General features: G+C 42.2%; 1 long non-coding RNA gene across 1 annotated transcript; it reads left to right on the top strand.

Moving 5' to 3' along the window:
• Positions 1–3614: 3614 nt before the first annotated feature.
• On the top strand, positions 3615–12529 carry LOC121693698. Its single transcript, XR_006025555.1, has 3 exons — positions 3615–3722; positions 10730–10734; positions 12519–12529. It is a non-coding gene; the product is annotated as an uncharacterized LOC121693698 (long non-coding RNA).
• Positions 12530–15404: the final 2875 nt, after the last annotated feature.

Here is a 15404-nt window from a genome sequence, read left to right as displayed (position 1 = left end):
AGTCTAAGTGCGATCAAAATTCCAAGACCAACGATCTCATGTCTTTCTTTGCCATATGCATGATCAATATCAGAAGATTTTTAAAGACGTTTTTGGACGCAGCTTAATGTTTCATGGTTTAGCATAAAACTGCTAATGAGAACTATAGCCCACTTAAGAAAGTGAAAAAACGTATAGCTTACTTATTTCATAATATCTAAAAAAAACACCAAGACCTACGATAGAATGATTGAAACATTACAGGTGATCTAGTATATTTAGTGTTCTCACCAATCTAATATTGACCACAACATGTCCAATTGCCCTCGTTTAGGAGAGGAAAAGTACATTTGTGCCAGGGATGTAGTGGTAAAATAAGAGGTGGGTGAACTATGAATTCTGCAATCTCCGTTAAAAAAGGCATTCAGAACATGTTTGATAATGGTGGAGGTTATTGTACAGTATTGGCAATATAGGATAGTATTTGGATAATACAGTTTTGAATGTTAAAAGTGAATAAACTCTTTTGAGAGGTGGAAAAACTCTAATAAGAGGTGGGTAGGCCTAAACTCTATTTCTGAAATTTCAGAGGTGGATAAACTGTGTTTACTCACGTTTAGCCTCCACTACATCCTAATTTGCGCTCATAGGCCTATTCCCAGCTTCGTAACAGAAAGGTAATATTTGAATGTAAGCTATACAATGTAGGCTATAGATATTATATATCATATATAGCCCCTGGGCCAGGTGCCCCAGGCCCGTCTGCTGTTCAGATGCAATAGGTGCATCATGGAATGAAAAACATGACTAAGAATACCTCATTGAGCAACTGAAATCCAGTATATCGGGCAGGATTGGGAACATTTCACTCTCAAGCTCTAGCAACTGGTCTCCTCAGTTCCTAAACATTTACAGAATGTTGTTAAATGAAGAGGTGAAGCATTACAATGGTAAACATGTCCCCGTCTCAACTTCTTTTGAAACATGTTGCTGGCATCAAATTCAAAATGAACATATATTTTCCATGAAATAGTCAACATTTTTATTTTCAACATTTGATATGTTGTCCATGTCCTTTTTGCAGCATGTTGTCCATGTCCTTTTTGCAGCATGTATGAGGTTTACGAGATTTGGTAAATTATCACGTTTTGTTTTTATTTGCATTTTACATAACGTCACAACTTTTTCAGATTTGGGGTTGTACAAAGTTCTGTGAATAATCTCTCAAGAATCAATAGGGCCCCATCCACACAAGGTTGAGAGGACCTGTCCACGTTCTGTCTTGCATTTGATGATTTCAGTTTGATCTCTGGTACCACTGGTTGGCAGTCAATGCGTGATTACCATCAGGCTAGAAAGAACGGGATGAGGTGGTGGCAGGCTGACGCAAGACGAGATTATCTGGGCCGATAAGTTCAGACACTTCAGGAGATGAGGTTTGACCATTGGGTCCGTCTGTTCTGTGACAGAGGTCTTACACACAGAGGTGAGCTGAAACGAAAGGCTTACGACCTTCTACTTGAAACCACTGGTTTTGTAATAACCATGTGGTGATTATGTAGCATTGTCCTCTTATCTATGAGATTTGTCTCACTAACATAATGTCTAGTATTGAGGAAATTACATCAGACAGCTCACACCAGTGCTGAGTCCTAATTTTAGTCTTTCTGGAGCGCATTTGGATGGATTGTGCCCTTTACTCATGTGGTTCTGACAGATCCACACTAGATCTAAATCTGACTTGTTCAACTGTGTAGGTTATCTATGTTTAGGACACTGGCATGCTACCACAGCATTTCAACTGAAAATACAGCCATAGAAATGTGGAGTAAAAATGATTCAGTACACGTTACATATGACTGCTAAAACAGCACCTCAAATTAAAAAATGCTAATGCTCCCTGGCTAATTATAGGCCAGCAGCATGTGTTCCCTCCTCGCCTCTCCTTCTCATAGAGACACTCTCTCCAGAAGAGGCAGCCATCAGTCACAGCCATCTCGACTATCACCTGCGGCCATCTTGCCGGTCCCACTGTCGCTCAGCACCGTCCTCTAATCCCCCTCCACCCCCCAAGGCGCCGGGGAGGAGAGCTGACCACTGAGAGGAGAGGGTGGACAGGCAGAGCGAGGAGCCCCCCCACAGCTTTGTCACCTACAGCTGGGAGCCAGCAGTGAGTACTGGTCCTCTGGAGGGGAGATGGAGGGTGGGGGGGTGCAGAGTTGTATAATAAGCACCCTCTCACTCTCAGGTGAAGGAGTGTCTATTATGACTGTCCATCTACAGCTTGTATTAACACATGCAAACACTGAAGAATTCATACACACATACAGTGAGCGTGGACACACAAACACACACACACACACACACACACACACACACACACACAAACATTTAGAAAAGGGTTTATTTTAGTTACTTGAGCAAGTAAGACTAAATAATTACAATAATTAATCTAAATGGATGAAGGCATTATACAATTCAAGTCTTTGTGGTAATTCCTGCATATGTACACACACACGTATATTTAAATTCTTTATTTGGACCAACATTTTCCCATGTTAAAACCATTTATCACATGAAAAATAACAATGTTATTATCATGTGATAATAACAATAATAACAATACTCTGTGTTTCCAGGATATCATGTTCAAATTGTAAAAATATTTTTTAGTCAATAGTGAAATAGTTTTTTTTTGTGAGGTCAGAGTAATATTGACCTTTCACCACCCAAATATAATCAGCCACAAAACTTCTGTTAGACTTTTTTTGAGGACGGTCACTAAAAGGAGCTGTAACAAATATTGGAGGCTGCTGAAAAGACAAGCCAATGGCTATGGCACTCAAATGCTATTTGGGGTCATGTTGTAACCTGAATTGACTCTGAGACACTGCTGCTGTGTTTTTGGAGTGGTAGTTGGTGCCTACATTAAGGGCTTGCGTTTCGTCTGTGTACAGTATGTTGTTGATCAGATCATAAGTGTCCACAGAAATGAAGAGGAATGACTGGAGAATTTATGATATTGCTTGGTATGTTGGTATGATGCTGAACGGATCATAAATGGCCATAGCAACAAACAGCAATTACTGAAGAATTTGTGACATTGGTTGGTAGTTGGTATCTAAATATTTGTTGGTATTTGTTGGTGTCTGCATCAAAGGCTTGCGGTTTGACTGGGTATGTTAATGATCAGATAATAAAGCGCCACAGCAATGAAGAGGATTGACTGAAGAATGTGTAGGTATTCGTGGGTGCCCACATCAAGAGCTTACAGTTGGTCTGGTTATGTTGCTGATTGGATCAGAAACTGTGGCAGCAAAGAAGAGGAATGACCAAAGACTTTGGTGGTACTTCTTGGTCCCCTTATTAAGGGTTGGTGTTTTGTTTGTTGTATAGTTGCTGATGGGATCATAAATGGCCACAGCAAAAAAGATGATTAACTGAAGAATTTGTTGGTATTTGTGGGTGCCCACATCAAGGGATTGCAGTTTGCTTGGCTGTGTTGCTGACCGGATCATAAACGGCCACAGCAAAGAAGACAAATTACCCAAAAATGTGAGCTCGACCTTTGACCACCAGATTTATCTGTGTCAAAGTGAATATTTGTATCACATATGGAAATACATTATCCACCACAAAGGGATATACATAAGGTCACAGTGACCTTGACCTTTGACCTTTGGCTACCAAAATGTTACAAGTTATTATTTGAATCCAAGTGACTGTTTCTAGCCCTGAGATATGTTGGAGATATCACATTTGCAAATATTGGACCTACGGGTATACTGGTGTATGTCACCCAATGATGTCATTTTGAGCTACCTTAAGGAATATATCACACTCAGGACATTAAATCTAGCTTGGATTTGATCAGTAGACATGGTTGATGATAATATATCTCCATTTGTCCACCATAAATGACCTAAACATTATGTATCAACCAATCATTAAAATAGATATGTATTTTAAATCACTGGCTGGATCACACTATTTAGGCGGTGACAGCGACAAAAATAATAAAAAGGCTGAGCATTTTTCTTTTGATTTATAAAGTCCACAGATGGCCCTTTCATGTGCAGAAAGAATTTTGAAAAAAGGTTGCTCATCGGAGATATTCAGGTCTGAAAATTGCTTTTTTGGGGGTATTCGCTAAAAGGCATGTGACATAGTGGATACGTGCAGTCCTGGACTGACACCAGTCACACCTTACGCCTTGTAACTCCAGTTTTAAACTAACCTTGGATGCACCTTTGATGGCATGGATTATTACTTTGTTGTGTTTAAATCTGACAGCAGGAGGGATGTCAACATTTTATGCAATTTTGGGCCTTTTTTTATTTATTTTGGCCTAAAACAAGGACGGGGGCCTAACTCCCCCTGGGTTGTTTCAAATGTTGTACTATTTTGGCTTTTTGAGTTTTTAGGTGGACCCTTCAAACTGTCCAAGTTTCACCAAAATAGGTGATGTAGCATGTATCACCCCCGCCTGGTCCTCTCATGGACACACTCAAGACTTCTATGAACTATCTGTTGCACATACCTTTTCCTATCTTCCTCCCCTTGACCTACTCAAAAACATATGTACACACACACACTTGCTCTCTCTCTCTCTCTCTCTCTTTCTCTCTCTCACACACACACACATAAAGACGCACCTTACACCTGTCTTCCTCAGGGGCAGAGCCTGAGGGGTAGCTCCGGGTGGCACAGGCCACCCTTGAGATTCGATTGGCCACCCCAGGTGCCATCCTAGTCTACAATTGTCCATTAACATGATCTACCTTTCTTCATGCAGTTGCAGCAGTTTGAAGTGTCAGACGTTAGAAATGTAAGTGGCAAACACACTTGCCTTTATTGGCCTACAGGCTACTGCTTGTTTTAACATGCAAAGATATCTACAGTATTTACCTATTGCACCTGCCAGTGCCTATTTATCTAATCACACACTTAAGTCGCCGACATTTGCTAGGTCATTAAGTGTTAACTGTATATACTGTCCTAATCTAATGTTAAGAAAACATTTAATTTATGGTTCATCAAGCTTACTCATAAACACTCGTCGCATCTAGACTAGGCTACAGGTAGCGATATTCTGATGGCATGTATGACCATTCAACCAGTCAAGCATTTGTTGTAAAATATTGAAATTATATAAGTTTACATAGCTTAGGCTAAACTGTATGTTTCTTTTGTCCCCCATGCCTATTTCATTCGTCCCGATCAGGAGGGATTAAGGAAACATTGCGCACGTTCCATTTTTGCTTAAATAATTCCTGAACACAGAGCTCGCCATACTCTTTTCTTTTTTTTGGCCGAGCCGGTCTTTATAAAGTTCATAGTAGCGCGTGACAACAAAACAGCCTGCATTCTGTTCCCAGAGCTTTCTCTGTCTATGATCTGCAGCGTAACTTGGAAAGTCATCCAATTCGAACACAACTGGTTATGTGGTTGCCCTGCAACAAGTTGCCCCATGTATTGCCTAAAGCAAAACGTTGAACATTTTATATAATTAATAATTTCAGGAGTTTGCGATTGCGATTCAGAAAGATGATCCAGTGCAAGATGAGTAACTTGTAGGTTGCTCACACACACAATACACTCCCTCATACCAGCCTCAAGTTTCTTGAGAACTTTAATGATCAGTTTATTGAGAACTTTAATCATCCAATTGGAACACATGGAACCAGTTATGTGGTTGCTCTGCAACACTGCTCAATTTGGGCATGCATTGACGATGTCAGAGACTTGTCTCCACTTTGTACTGCTTGACAAGTTCAGTTGTGAATTTTTGAGTGCATCTCTGAGACAGTGTTTAGGCTATTAGATGTAACAGGCAGGTCAGCATTGTTGATCTGTTTTCAGGTTATGGCATGTCTCGTAGGCAGAGAAAAACTGAAAAACACTGTCCACTTAATCAACAGAGTCAGTATACGGATGAAGGAATATATTAGATAAATATGGAAGGTTTGCAAAGTGATATCATGCTCCTTTTAAAGGGTATTTTTGGTACTTTCAAAATAGAAAAATACAGTTGATTTTGATACATGGTGTGGCTATGTTGATACATTTAAAATTAGGGTATATTTGATATTTTATTTTAAAATACATTTTGATGTATTTTTGCCCATCCCTGCCAACAGCTAGATGAGCCAGGCAGCTACAGTGCTACACTCTGTTGGCTGCAGTACTACCTAGGGCTGGCCCTGATGCAGTGTACTGTCAAGTAGTGAAGTGATATGCACTGTAGCCAATGTTTACTGTAAGTCACCAAGCTGAGTTAGACAGAAGGCGAGCCCTGCTTGCTCTGTTAAGGTATTTCTGTCCCTCCCAAACCAAACTTCGTTAAAATGGTATGTTTAACAGCACCCGATATGATCCTCAATATTAATCAAAATAGTAATAATAACAATAATATCAATATAATATAATATCAATAATAAAAAAATAATGAACAAATAGAAAAAAAAGAGGGTCAAATTATTTTAACAGCTACAAAAATAGATGGCCATATAGCATAAGTTATTGTGGGGGGAAATGTCTTGGATGAGTATATTTGTATCTTCATTTAATAGAATAGAATAGAATGGAATATATTTTAATAACCCCATGATGGAATTTGTTTTAGCACAGCATAGCCCAGTGAAAAACAACTTAGATAATTAACTTGAATAAGTTTGTTTATTTGTATTTGCATTTTATTAAAATACAAAGAAATGTTATGTGAGAGTAAGGTATTTGTGTTTTTTGTCGTTCAATTTGAGTATGGTGTTTGGTGCCTGGTTTCCCTAATGTATTTATGCTAATTTCACATCTCGAGCCTGTTTCTGTTTATCTGGATGTGTTGCCTCCGCTTCGCGTCGGGGCCGTTTTACAACCTCGACCGTGCATTAACTTCTGTGAACAGACCACCGTGTCGTCCATTATCCCTTACTTATTTACCGCTAGAACTTTGGGAAATCCCATTCAAGTCAATGGAGCGTTCTACTAGCATTGTGAAGAGCCGTATAATAATAATGGCTTCTGAAATGCTTTTTTTTGCAATGCAGCAAACGTTGTTGATATTGTGATCGTTGATCCGATTTGCATTAAAGGGCCTAATGGGTGTGATTGATCTTTATGAGCTCTCTTGGAGCATGTTTTACATGACAGATGACGTTGTCAATGAACAAGTTCTGTGCCCGAGCGGTAGTCGCCAGCTGATTTTGACAGGGCTTCAGCCCCGAATGTATTTTGTACAGCTAACAAATATGAAACCATTATTCCGATCGCGCATTGAAACTTTGAGATGAGATGGACGTATTTAACATTCAAGCGGACACGGGTGAACTCACTCTTCTTCATGCAGCAGATTTAACATGAACGTTACCTTCCATAACACATAATTTGGAACGTAGGCTACGTGCGCGCGCGAGGTTGGGCATGTCATTGTTTGCATTTGATATTTGGTATAGGCCTACGTTACAAGGAAATCATGAAGTCCTCCCTCAATAACAAGGTGGTGGTGGAGTTGTTCTCGTCATTTACAAGTTCAGGTTTGTTATCAGCCTCTAGCCTACAGTCTGGAGCTGGCCAAACAGTGGTGGCCTACTTTGCCTAGTTGTAAAATCGAATTAGTGAGTCTTCAATGTTCCCTTCTCCATAAGCTAAGCATAACAAACCATATAATTGCTATTTAAAAGCCACTCTGCTAGGTGGCTATGTAGTTCGTTTCTAATAGCAAACAGAAAATGTCAAGATAGCTAAATGTCATTACATCCTAATTGTCAAAATATTATTGTCCATAATATTCAATAAATGTGGTGCAAATGAGGCTTGAGTCAGTGGATTAATTTATGAAAAGTGAGCAGCAAGTCAGGCAAAATGGGAATTATGAAAACCGTTTAGACTCTATGGGCTAAGCCCCGAATGTTTTCAACTGCCCTGCATATTGATTGAAACTGTTGGGCAGTGTGATCTGTATTGTTGAAAACCTAAAACAAATGAAATATTCGACCTCATGTTATACAAGCAGAACTAAACTATGTTTGGGGGAAATATTAGATTTCCACTTTTACAGCCTATAGGCCTTAGGTCTATTCGAGAGATGCGCTAACGCACAGCCAGCAGGTATGGTGCGTAATGGAGATTCCAAAGCGCTCTTATTTGGTCAGAACCAAGGACAGTGATCGAGGATAGGTACGTCCTTCTTTTTTACAATGCAACAAACTATTTAAAGAGCATCAAGCTATTCAAATCTCTATTATGTAAGCACAAATAATATAACAGTATATTAGTCAGTCATTTTTATTAGGTTAAACAGTGATTTGATAAAGTTTTTTTAAGGCCCACCCACAATTGGTCTGGCCCATCCAAAACTGGAATCCTGGCGCCATGCCTGACACACACATGCTCCTGGCTACTCTATCAGACTTGCAGGTAAACACCATTTGTTCCGTTTCTAATTGTGGCCCTCAACTCATCAGCAGTGCAAGAGTGATGCCTCATGATTTTACATTCCTTGCAGACAGACAGCAAAAGATCCCAGAGAAAGAAATAAGGTAAAACAACTGTTCAATTAACCTGAGAAAGAGATTGCTTTGATGCTCATCATTTCATTACACAAAAAGGGAGTTATTTAAATGTTAAGTCTTAGTGGGGAAAAGAAAAAGAAAATGAATTGCCACTGTTTGGTAATTAAGGAGTCTCCCCATATCCAGAGAGATAATTGAGATTTAAATGCTCACTTTGTCAATCTGTCGATCGTGTCCCAAGGGAACTTTCAAGAACTGCACAATTGCATTGGCTTTCTACCCGGAACGTAAATTGATAAAGATTACAGCCATTTAACGTCTTAATTACGATTTAAATTACTGGTTGTCCTAGGGGGTCAAAATGTCTCAATGCTAAGATCAAGTCAAGCATCTACTGATTGTGCCAGGTTTTTCATATTGCTGTAAGTATTGCAGGAAATTACATATTTATCTTTTGTCTGTCTTTTTTTCTGTGTTTAATTGAATATGTTCAAAATTCTCTTTTTTTGAAAAATTCTCTCAGCAGGAGGTTTACTGGCTACAGGACAGTTAGGCCACCTTTAAACAGCGGGCATTGTTCATGCCTTTTTATAAATACTTTAGCTAACATTATAATTAAACCCATGCAGGGTCGCTGGGTCGCCGTGTCTGTAAAGTGGCAATTTCCTGTTCATATATAGCACTGTGTTCGTTTTGAGAGAGACTAGTTTACAGTGATATAAAAAGATGAGAGTGACAGAGGAGCCATGGTTCTGATTTAAAATGACTGTGAGGACACAGTAAGACACTTTATTTGAAGGGCTGTCCATAAGACTGACTTGATACTGCATAACCATGACATGACAACTGTCATGAACATTAGTGGACTTGAAACACCAGATGAACTTACCATTGTTTGTTAAATGGATTCCCACCCTGCAAGCTCTACAAGGTTTAACACTGTCAGTGACACTGATTATAAATAATAAGACATCTAAAAGTTACATATGGTGCTAACAATGTAGCACCATCTTGGTTGAGCATTATATCATGAGGTTGGTTGGCTTGGCAATTCTTGATTAGTAAACATTGACAAAGGATTGCATTTCAGTAGCCTAGGTGAACCCAGACAAACATGTTAGCATATTTCAAATTTATCAATTGAAAGTCTCACTTGAATGTTTGCCAGAAATGAAAAAATATGAAATTGCAGCAAACTTGCTACAAACAGCATGCATTCTGGCAAACTTTTAAGTGTGTTTGGGGCAAGAGAGAGTTTATTTAGTCGGCAGATGGATTCTTGGGTTCAGATGATTCTGTGAGGGCATGAGGGCTTAAGCCCAAACAGGAATAAGGTTAAACATTTCGTATAATCTGTGCATGTGTGTGTATATGCAAGCATTTGTGTGTGTGTGTGTGTGTGTGTGTGTGTGTGTGTGTGTGTGTGTGTGTGTGTGTGTGTGTTGGGTGGCAGGGAATTCAGACAGAGGTTTTGGTGTGTGTGTGTGTGTAAGAAAGAACTGGAGTATGTGTAGACAGAGAGCATGCATAGACATGTATGCGTGTGTGTATGTGTGTGTGTGTGTGTGAGAGAGAGCACTCATCGCTGAGCACCCATTATGCAGCGTATCCACCTCATTTTCTGGCGAGTAGCTCAATGACAGATGAGGCTGCCCCCCCCCCCCTCCCTACAGTAGTCCAGTGTGAGAGAGGCAGAGCAGAGCAGAGAGAGTGGGCAACAACACATACTATGCAGAGCAAGATAGAGAGAGACATCTGAAAAGAGATTTCACACGCTGACACCGGAGGTCATGTACTCTACTCTGTAGCCACATGGCTAAAACAGAAAGACTGAGGAAGAGTTTCAAACATGCAGACCCTAAACACACACAAACTTTTTAAACTACTCTACATGGGCTTGACATACTGCACTTACACATATTGCACTCCCCTTCACTTTTTAATTCTTGGTGATCCCTCAGGTCAGGAGACCACTGCCAGAACAAGTTGAGCAACTAATGTCATTACTACATGTTGTACAATAGTATCTCTATGTATGTGACATATAAATCCGTAAATCCTTGACATTGAGAGATTAAGAGGCTGAGGGAGAAAAAGAAGGTGAAGTGGAAATAGGAAAGAAAGCAGGCAGACCACAAGAGAGAAACTGAGGGAGGTAGAGATTTAGAGGGATCTATGGCTATAAGGGGAGGAGTTTACCCTGTAGGATTACCCTTCACTGAGTCCATGTCTCACATCAGGCCTAGTCGCCTGGACATCTGCTTTCCAAGACCTTATTTACTGGACTCCAACTCTCTCTTTCCCCCTTCCCTCTCTCTGTCCCTCTTTCTGTTGCTCGCTCTCTCTCTCGTTTGTGGCGGCATGGCACCAGGATTTGATTCTGGTTGTCCTGGAAATTGGAGTAATTACGCAAGCACTCGGTGGGATTGCATTAATCCCGTACAGGCCCACTTCCGCCCTAGGTGACTGACCTCGTCTCCGGAGCTGGGGGGGTTTCACCAAGGGGCTAGTGGGGGCACAACGGGGGTGGGGGCATGGCCTTAGAGGGAGGGGTGTGTGTGTGTGGGGGGGGTATTTGTCTGATAGTTGGCATTTGGTTGTTAGTGGGTCACCACTAGATTTCCTTTTTTGGGCTGGCATGGCTGGCCCGAATGTAAAACAGGGTCATTGGGGTATCAGGAGCTTTCCTGCTCTGTGCCCCTCATCACTCTCTCTTTCATTCTAATTCTCTCTCTCTCACACACACACACACACACACACACACACACACAGGTGGAGATTTCCGTCTTGAGCAGGCAGATTATTGTCAGTGGCCACTGGAGGTTTTGGCTTGTGTGTCGTACTTTGCCAGGGACAGCTTAATTTATAAAAAAGGGGCGCCTGTGTGTGTGTGGTGATGGTGTGTGTGTGTGTGTGGTGATGGTGGTGATGGTGGTGGTGTGTGTGTGTATGTATGTGTGTGTGTGTGTGTGTGTGTGTGTGTGTGTGTGTGTGTGTGTGTGTGTGTGTGTGTATGTGTGTGTGTGTGTGTATGTGGTGTGTGTGTGTGTGTGGGGGGGGGGGGGTCACAGGAAACCTCCTCCGAGTGTGGTTTGAAAGGGCTGGGACCACACTTCTCTCTCCTCCTTGCTCTCCCCCTCTCTCACATACATGCACGCACACACACACACAGAGCACACACACACACACACACACACACACACACAGACACACACACACACACACACAGAAGCACAAAGCATCCCCTGAGAAACGTGAAGCACTTTCCCACCCCTCCCTCCATACATCAGGGAATCCTCTTTTTCTGCACGTCACACACTGAACCCATACAGACATAAAGGCAACAAGGGCACAGTGGTGGCAAAGTCATGTTAGCAGGGGGCAGAGCTTTCCAGCTTTCCCCTTCTCAAACAGACCCCCCACACACACACACACACACACACACACACACACACACACACACACACACACCTGGCCGATGGTGTAATTGTCAGCAGTAGCAGTTGCGCACTGAGCAGGAATTCCAACGTGTCAGTGAGTTTGTTGTCGACTTTGACTCTTGCACCCCTGACCTTGTCGATGGTGCTGGACAGACATTTCCTTACGTGCGGAAAATCGAGGTCTCACTGGAAGGATCGGTTACAAGGTCGAGTGTAGGAGTGTAAGGAAAAGGTGAGGTGGAGAATGTGTCTGTGTGTGTGTGTGTGTGTGTGTGTGTGTGACATAGATTTTCATTTTATCTCTATACCAATATTAATGTAAAGTTGATTATTAACATGTTATACGTGTAGCTTTGGCATCAATGACTTGCACTTAACTTAACACAGTAAAGAGAAAAAGTGAAGAAAGTGGAATGCAAACAATACTTTACTTTGAATTTGAGCATTGCCCAGTGTGATGGGAAAGGAAAATGCTGAGTTAGGGAGAGAGAGAGAGAGAGAGAGAGAGAGAGAGAGAGAGAGGGAGGGTGAACTTTAGAATGAATAAGAAGGGAGAGAGAACTACAAAGTGAGCTGGAGAGAGGAAGAGTGCTGGAGAGAGAGGAAGAGTGATGGAGAGAGAGGAAGAGTGATGGAGAGAGAGGAAGAGTGCTGGAGAGGAAGAGCGCTGGAGAGAGAGGAGAGAGAGGAAGAGTGCTAGAGAGAGAGGAGAGAGAGGAAGAGTGCTGGAGAGAGAGGAGAGAGGAAGAGTGTTGGAGAGAGAGGAAGAGTGCTGGAGAGAGAGGCAGATGAAGCAGGCTGAGCTGGTCTAAGCTGCATTGGGCATGTCGTACTCCAGAGGTGTTGGGTTGCGCTGATCAGGCAGGCCAGCGACCTCCAGGAAAACAAAAACTGACACACATGCTGGAACTATTCACACACACACACACACACACACTCAAACTCCACAGCCCAAGTCCTGTCCCAGGGTTTGTATGCCAGGAGGGAGGATGGACGGTAAGGGGGCTAATAAGTGTCCTGACCTTTGCTGAGAGCACTTAGGACCTGCACGAGCCCCACACTGGCACTGCTGTTCAGATGGGAGCCCACCTCGACTGCCACGGGAGCTGTCTGTGTGCACAGACTGAGAGAGAGATTGCCTTATGTACAGATATACAGTATCTTCTTGTGCAGTTACTACTCTTTTACTCAACCACACAGACACACACACACACACACACACACACACACACTCTAACACACACATATAGTCCCTGACCTTGCTTTAACTACCCTCCCCGTAAGCATGCCAGAGCACACATAAAAACCCTGAGTGGACAAAATATGTGACAGTATGTGTGTGTGTGTGTGTGTGTGTGTGTGTGTGTGTGTGTGTGTCTCTCTCTCTGCATGAATGTGTGCAGTGTGTGTGTGTGTGTGTGTGCGTACTGTGTGTGCGGTGTGCATCCATGGTCCATATGTGTGTGTGTGTGTGTGTGTATCCACAAGCCCAGTAGGGAGCCTATCAAGGGCAGTTATGGGGTCCTGCGCTGCCACTGAAGATCAATGTGAGAAAGAGCACCCTCCCAGCCAGGACACTAGAGCACAGGACGCACATCACTACCCCTGCCCCACCCCCTCATGTTTACCAACATGCACAAGGACAAACAATAAACATCCCATTACAAGCAGATGATAAAGCCAAGGGTCATTAATCTGAACACTAGAAAAGGGGGATGCTTGATAGATTTTATACAAGATTTTTTTTTTTAAGTTTGGTTCTAGTCTGCTGGTTTGTTGTGTGAAGACCTACATCTTTGATTACAGAGTGCCCATTTGAAAGGGATAAACCATCTCATTAATATTAGTTTGTGCCTTTCAATTAGGTTCAAATTGGTAAAGCTATTTTGCCTTTGTGGGTGTTGCTTATAATATTATTTTATTGGCTGTAAAATTGCTTATGCAATTGCTTTTGTATTTTTTATATTGTGTTATTTTGAGCAACCTGTCACATTAATGCTGAAGCAGAACACATAAAATAGATGAGAATTTAGTGGGTTTGTTGCTGAGTAAATATTTGTGCCATAACTCCTTTCATGCATTTTAGGCTCTTTTACAGGGCCGTATTAGTTGATTAAACTACCCCCCCCCCCCCCCCCCCCCCAACACACACACACACAGACACTGACACACACATCTTTCCAATCTATCCTTTGATGTACAACAAGTCTTGCCATGGTGGAATTTTGATGGATGGAAAGATGTATGTCCATCTGAGAGCACACTGCACATCACATATCTTGATCAGAAGGGCCGCTGATCCAAGTTTACCAAGTTTTACCTGTATGTATGTGGATGTGTGTGTGTGTGTGTGTGTGTGTGCTTGGAGCAACAGCACTATTCAGACCGCTTCTCCTGCACTCCTGTCAAAGAGAACAGTTCCATGAGAAGCGTGTGGTGATGATTGTGTGTTCTGGTTTGAGCTGACGGAAATAGCAGTGATTTGGCAGGCGGTCTGCTACTGTGCTGATTAAAGACTCCTCTCTGGATCTCTTGGCAGCTTTGACCTCTAAGTACTGGCTCTAGGGGGAACGGATGAGGTGAGCGGTCAGCTTTCTCACCCTCATTGCCGATCAGACTCGTAGGTGACAGGACCAGCAAAGTGTTAAACAACAGGGGTCTTCCAGTCTTCCTTTCTTTCAGTCACACCCATAACAGACCTGGTCCCTGTGGGACTAATAACATATCACCTTCCCTCGGCTTCAAGCCATGGATGGAGTGCCACAGCACAGAAGCACACCATTATTAAACACAATGCTATTCACCTGGTGCAGCATTTTGGGTTGATTAGGCAGACTTAGATTTGATAAAATGGATACAGAAGAACATAACTTTAAAGACACATACACACACAACACACACAGAGATAGACACACACACACACACGCACACACACACACACACACACACACACAGACACACACACACACACACAGACACACACACACACACACACACACACTAATAATTCTCAGTGACAAAGGTGTGAATCTCTGTTTTAAATGATTAGTTGGGCTTAGTGTAAGAATGTAAGAATGTAGAGCAGCATGGCAGCAGAATGTAGAGGATGGACTGTGTGCAAAAATATTGTTGTGGATCATGGCAGCTATGGCAGTAAGCCTGGCCACCCTGTAGCTGGAACATGGTCAGTATTTGTACAGAGAATACACTCCATGCCGTGCGATGTGTGAATTATGGATCTTAAATGTTTTGGCACGTCGGACCCTAATGAGAGAGATATTTGTGTGCTAAACCTCCAAACACACACACACACACACACACACACACACACACACACACACACACACACACACACACACACACACACACAAACAGCCTCTTCCCTGTGGCTACTGCCAGCCTCATCTTGTTTGTCCCGGCAAGCTGTTGCACATGCTCACCCTAATCTCCTGCCTCTTAACTGTAGTTCAGCTTC

This window comes from Alosa sapidissima, chromosome 19, assembly GCF_018492685.1.
Source record: "Alosa sapidissima isolate fAloSap1 chromosome 19, fAloSap1.pri, whole genome shotgun sequence".
Classification (NCBI taxonomy): domain Eukaryota; kingdom Metazoa; phylum Chordata; class Actinopteri; order Clupeiformes; family Clupeidae; genus Alosa; species Alosa sapidissima.
This window is presented reverse-complemented; position numbering and strand designations above follow the sequence as displayed.